The sequence below is a fragment of the Pan paniscus genome, chromosome 12, assembly GCF_029289425.2.
Source record: "Pan paniscus chromosome 12, NHGRI_mPanPan1-v2.0_pri, whole genome shotgun sequence".
In the NCBI taxonomy this organism is placed as follows: domain Eukaryota; kingdom Metazoa; phylum Chordata; class Mammalia; order Primates; family Hominidae; genus Pan; species Pan paniscus.
In genome coordinates this window covers 47,214,951-47,221,591 of record NC_073261.2, presented here as the reverse complement: position 1 = coordinate 47,221,591, position 6,641 = coordinate 47,214,951, and the positions used below count along the sequence as shown (strand labels likewise).

Sequence of the window (6,641 nt, the reverse complement as noted above, 5' to 3'; positions counted from 1 at the left end):
ATGTCTCTTTGGGTTTCCATGAATTATGGTGCATTTTTCACCTATGTCCACTAAGGCTAAGCCTTTCTGCTTGTTTTTTGGACTTCAATAGATTGTGAGATCCACGTGGGGCCTGTTTGCCTCCTATTGCTGGCAGGTGGAGGCAACAGTCTCTAGGCTGGGGAGGAGTCGCCCCTGGAATGCAGAGATTGGGGTTCTTTTATGTGAAGTTTCCTCGTCTACTCTCTATTATGGTGGGGCACTAGGAAGTAGTCTAACATGTTGATCAGGTGCCAGGTTTTTCCAAAGGCCCACTAATACGGCATTGTGTTCCTGATCTATTTTTTGTCTTCTCCAGCTGAGATCAGATCATACCATATCTGCTTCCTGGTAATCCTAACTAGGCCATTCATTCCTCCCTTTTTTAGTCTGGCAGACTTGGCTTCTTCTTCTCCACCCCCTCCCCCACCTTTTTTTTTTTTTTTAGCAAACAGACAGACCTTATCTCTTTCCTTTTCATTTTTTCCAAGATTAGCTACAGCTTCCTCATGTAATATATATCTTGTCCCACAAGAGGGCTTAAGAGGCATAGGAAAGAACCATAGCAATTCCAGGGGTGGTGGGGACGGGGCAGCTTGCAACAACTTATTATTATTATATATATATATTTTTTTGCCTATGGTAAACACGGCCTTATTTGGTCCTGCAAATTGCTGGGCATAGATGGCCTGAGCGTGACCAACTCCTTTAAATTGGTCCTTGTTTCCTCCAGAGTTCACCTTACCAGAGTTTGACCCGGAAAGTCCCCTTTATTTGGCCAAGCCTCTGTCACAGCCAGGATAATCTGGTCTATAAGACTGTGCTTGCTCTCAGCAGTTCCAGCACTAGGCAACGCTGTCTCAAAGCAGATTGGGTGGTTACAGTACTCATTGTATCAGCTTCACTTTCTGCTAAGGAAATGCCATTCACACTAGGTTTTCTTCGCTGCATCATCCGTGTGGCTCAGCTTTCTATTGGCTGCTCTTTGAAAGTTTTTGCTATGTTCAATAATTCTGCCAAGGTGTAATTTTGGACATTGAAGTTTTCCTGAAAAGGTTGTCCATTACCACCTGGCTGCAGGCGTTGGGCTTTTGTTTTCTTTTGCATGAGAGGTCTTGCTCTCAAAAAGGAAGGATAATTCTCCTCCTCCTCCTGAGGTATGTCTTCATCTCACTCACTAATTGGTTCCCAAGGACAACAAGTCTTAGCATTCCAGTCCAATTTAGGAAGAACAGCTTGCACTTTTGGCCAACACAGCTCTCTCCCACCTAACCATATAATGCAGCAGGCTAGGGGTTCCAGGTGAGTATCCTGAGTTTTGAGCTTATCTGCCAGACTAGATGCAAACATGGATGTGGAGGTCCACATATCCTTTTCTAATGGTAATTCTTCCTCTAGTCTTAGTACCTTCATCTTAGCTGCTAACTACACTTCTGTGGCCATTCCCACAATCCGTAACAGTGGCCAACCCTCTGTCTCAGCCACCTGGTGAACTTCCTTACCCCAGTGAGCTGTAAGATGTTCTACTAACAAGCATTCTAGACCCTCCAGCATTTTCAGGGCATCTCTGTACTCACATGATGGTCCACAGGCATCTAGCAAGTAGCCAACACCACCCCACATAGATGAGGGGGGCCTGCCAGGATTTCCTCCACATATGTTTCCTGCCTTTTGCCCATACTTTGGTTCCTGGACCCCTATTGACTGACTCCCCAGTTGTTTCATAAATGACCATGTATGCAAAGCAACCACCAAACACGAAAGGAGCCAAGAAACTGAACAATGAGGCAGAGCAGTCCAGTTTGTCAGTAAAGGGTGATTTGCTGGGGAACATACAGACAGAAGTGTGGTCTTGGCGGCCACATACAGGGAGATCTCCACACTGTTACTCCCTGGCCCCAGGGCTTATGTACCACAGGGAAAGAGTGCACGTGCTCTATACAGACAATTAGAGGCAACCCTTCCAAACAGACAAGAATGCTAGGTTCACTATAGCCTATCATTTGTGCAAAGACCTCAAGATTGTTTTTATCTAAAGGCAAGATTTCTAGTAAGTATATGTTCTTACCCTAAGGACAGTAAATAATGTAGGAATCAGGAAGCATTCCCACGACTGGGGCTAATCAAAAGTCAACATGGCAGATTAGCACCCAAGATGGAGTCACTTTCATCTCCACAGTGTCTGTGAATCTAAGTCAATTTATTCATAGCTCATAAATAGATTTTGTTGTTGTTGTAATTCAGATTGACAATATGTGCCTTTTGATTGCATTGTTTTATTAAATCCCGGGTAATAGTATTACTGATGCTGTTGGTGTTACGGGCCGAATGGTGTTCCCACAAAATTAATTCATTAAAGTCCTAACATCAGTACTTCAGAATTTGACTGTATATGAAGATAGGATTATTAAATAACTATGCCTGAGTATTTTATTAATCTAATTTATTATTCATTTAGCCGTTCATTCCAGGAGCGCCATTTAACCAACATTGCTGGCCACCAAGCCTCTAGTCATTCCAACACCAATGCATTCAACACTGTAGACCTGACAATTCTCAAATTAACACTTCAGTCATAGCTTCAACTTGTATAACAAAGCACAGATGTGCCTTCCTCAGGCCACAGGTATGTGAACCTCTTTAGAGTACCAAACACTCCAGTCACTTGTAAATCAACAGTAATAATTTCTCTGACACTGGGTCCATGGAAATATGTGGGTGGTGAGTGAAATCCTTATCTTCTTAACATTGTCATAAGCAAGGCCACCATATGTTCATAAACCCTTGAGTCCAACATGCATGATATGTGGACAAAGTTTTTAAAAGTGAATGGGCCGAAGCAACCTCTAGAGTGCTACAATCACTGCCATCCCAACTACCCAGGCATTAGGTGGGGAAATAGCAGGCACAGAAGACAGCACTATGGGGGAAACATGTTTATTTTTATTGTTTAGGGCTCCAGAAATTGAGGTAGGTAAAGATACTAAAGATCAGTCATGCAAATTTAGCAGAGGAGAGATGGTCCAGATTGATATGGAGAGAGATGGTCCAGTTTAATTCTTTTACTCCATAGTAACTGGTAGACCAATTCTAGACGTCCATTTTACAATTGCCTCCAGTATTTGAACTTGCAAACAAAGGAGAACTTCTCCTTACAAGAATCATCCTTCCATTTCTTGAATCCTATAAGACAATGAGAAGATTCAGACTGAGGGGGTCAGAGTGTATTACCCTCCTGGCTGCAGGACTCAGCAAAAATAAAGAGGAAACACTCCTCTATTTCCTGAATGAGGAGCTCACCCTTCCTCTATCCCAGTCCCCGGTCGATCCTCAGAGATAAATAGGAGAGGATGGCAATAAGTGTGTGGATTCTGTGCCTCTCACCTGAGCTTGAAGTCAGGCTAGCACAGTAGGCAGTATTGGCACAGCTTGGGGATCCAATGTCCCAGGATTTGTAGGAGACCAGGGACCCACTGCTCCAGTGATAATGGCAGTTCTAGATGGGGAAGGGCCAGAATAGGGGCAGACGTGACTCAGAAAGAGATAGAAACACCTGGTTTGTGTTCGCACTCAGAAACAGGTCAAGACATAAGACAAGAATAAACCTGCCTTTTTCTCTAAGTGTCATATTATTTCCTCCACATTTTCTCTAAGCTTCTTCTTTCCTGGAATGTTCACCTACCTCTCTGTGTCCTGCCAAACGATAAGTGTTCTAAATTTGCCACAGGGAACCATGAAATCTCATTATTGAAACTAGTTCCTGGTTTTTCTTTCCTGAGGCCCCAAAAGTTCATATCCAGCATAGCATTAGATGGCCATTAGTTGTTGATATATTATTTAGTATACCTTGCGGTTCCCGATTGCCAGCAGTAGATTCTCCTCCTCTATAATCTTTTTCTATATGGTCTACAAAAGGCTCTTCTATAACAGAGATGATAACACAATAGATAAGAGGTACATAATAGATACATAAAGATGTTACCCTAGAAGTAGAGAGAATGAGTTTATCTGTGAATGCCTGAAACACACAGGAAATTCAGCTTTAAGCTTATCTCTAAGAACCTATGGAGAACCTTGATATCCTTTACATTATATGATTTATAGAGAGGTTGCTTTTATCATAATATAGTAAAAACTGATGCTTGAGGTGCCAGACGTCGGACCCTCTGGAACCTGATAATCAGGAGGTAGAAGATGCAGCAGACTGACCCGGTGGGGGTCATGGAGGCCAATCCAGACATTGCTATCCTTGGTGCCACTCTCTTTAATCAGCGAAGCCACAAAGGCACCCTCAGCCTGGGTGAGCACAGACACCAGGTTACCTGAATTCATGTTCTGGAAGTAGAGCTGTTGGAGAAGAAAATGGAGCACTCAGTGAAGGAGGAAAGTGTGGGAGACATATTGAGCCCTCCCAGAGGATGTAACAGAAAAAGGACAGCACAGAAATGTCCCTGATGATGCTGTCACTGACCACCAGCATCTCTGTGCTGAATTATGGGATGAAGTAGATTGGAAAGTTTTAGGCTGATGATTGGATAGGGAGGGGATTAGTCTCATCTCATATCAGCCACTGAACACACTGGAGAGTGGCAGCTTCCCCTCCCTTCGTGAGCCTCCCTTCCCACACTGCTCTCCTCACTCACATCTGCATAAACCCAGGTCTCATGGTCTTCATTAAAGTAGTAGCGGTAGGAGCCTTAGGCACTGGTGCCTTCTGGGCAGCTGATCTGGGCCTTGGGCAACTCAGCATGGGCCTCCTGTCCTGGGAAAAGAGAGACAATTAAGAAAGACCCTCAGGGCAAGGTAAAGGCTAAAATATGAGGTAGGAGCTTCTGAGGATTCTTTATAGGAATAGAAGGATCCTACAGGTCACGAAGCGATTGGTCACTTCTGCCCTTCTGCATCTTACCTATAGGCTCTCAAGATGTCTTTGCTCAAGACAAGAGCACACAATGAATAGGCTCATGAAAAGTGTCCCCATTGTCCCTTTTACTTATGGCTTTTTCTTCCTTGAAGGACTGAGGCTTCTTTCTCAAGCCTGTCCAGTTTCTCTACACACAAGCTCCCCATTCCACTAATGACTGTCTACATACAGACATCCTCAACACCCCCCATCATGAGTAGCATTAATATGATAAACCAATGCCAACTGCAGTGGTCACTGATAAAGGATCATGCTAAGTTCCATCTCTAACTCCCTAGTGAGGTGAGGATGTTTTTGAATGGGATGAGATCAGCAATAAATATCACTGAACAACACAAAACAACCCCTGAACTTGACTCTGCTTTTTCTCAAGTGAACTCATATGCATGAGGATAGAGTGAGGGCTTCAGGGCTGGGGTTGTGGGAGGTATGTGTGGGGGAAAAAAATCTCACCTTGGCTCAGAGACAGGAACATCAGGCAGGAGATCAGCATGAAGCATGAGTTGGTCTGAGCCATGCTGAGCAGCAGTGAATCTCTTGCTTAAGGAGCAAATCAGCAATCTCTATAGGAAAACACAGGGAAGAGGGTTTGAGAGAATGAGAGCAGAGCACCTATTACCTTCCTTATTTCCTCCTCTGAATTCCTGACAGCAGGAAGGTCCTCTGAGATATCTACATTCCCATATATTTCTCTTGAGAATCTGGAAACTATACAGGCTCAGTAACCCAAAATAACTTTGGCTTCTACTGAGGCTTCGTTACTGCTGACACCTCTTGGACAGATGATGCTGTATCTTCCACAAGATTTTAGATTACAGCCCTTGTGAAAGGTGCCCTTCTCCTGTAATGCCCACTTACCTGTTGGCTGAATCTGAGGTGGCTTTTCAGGCTAGGTAATGGTAGAGATGTATAACAGGATCTGAGAGAAGAGCCACAGTATTTAAGCCGGGGTGGAGCAAGGAGTGAGAGACAGCGGTTCTACAGAGGGCATTGACAGTAAGAGATTCTGGCATCAAGAGGAGCTCTTCCTGGCATATCCTGGGAACGGCCACAGATGAAGTCCCTTCCCCTAAACTGGAAACCTTTCCAAGTTCAAGGCAGACCTTGCCCTTGCTCAGCAGAAACCAGATGTCCTATCCTGTAGCCCTGAAGATCCAGCAAGCAGCTGAGACCTTCCAGGAATCTTGGCAGCTGTTATGCAGGCTAGGCCAGCAGTAGTAGAGGCAGAGAGAGTGAGAACCTGGAGTAGGGCCGTCTTTGAGACACAGGGAGAAGGGAGCTGCTGAATGGTTATGGAGCATCCCTGTTTGGAGCAGTGGGACAAATAGAGTTTAAAATATTGGTAACTTAATTGACTTATCCAATACTGTACTATGGAAGAAAGCGGAGCTAAAACTCAATTCTTCTTTTTTTCTCCTTCTTAGTCTAATATACTGTTGTTGTTGTTGTTGTTTGTTTGTTTTGGTCTCTGAGCACCCTCCACTTGCAGGTTCTGTCAGTCCATGTATGGTCAGTCCTTCTGCACTGTCCATTTCCTGACAAGACCACTGCCTGCATCACCCTGTTATAACCTTTATGTACTTCTCAAACCACTCATGCATTTCAATTTGGACTGTCCCACAGTAGCTGAAAAGCCTATGCTTTTCTTCCTCTGTTGAGCACACTTTTAAAATGATCAAGATCACTCTCTATCTTTTGC

The 6,641-nt window shown here is 44.1% G+C and overlaps 1 pseudogene; it reads right to left on the bottom strand.

Moving 5' to 3' along the window:
- Positions 1-3,121: 3,121 nt before the first annotated feature.
- Positions 3,122-5,459, bottom strand: LOC100972152 (lithostathine-1-beta-like; annotated as a pseudogene).
- Between the last annotated feature and the right edge of the window lie 1,182 nt (positions 5,460-6,641).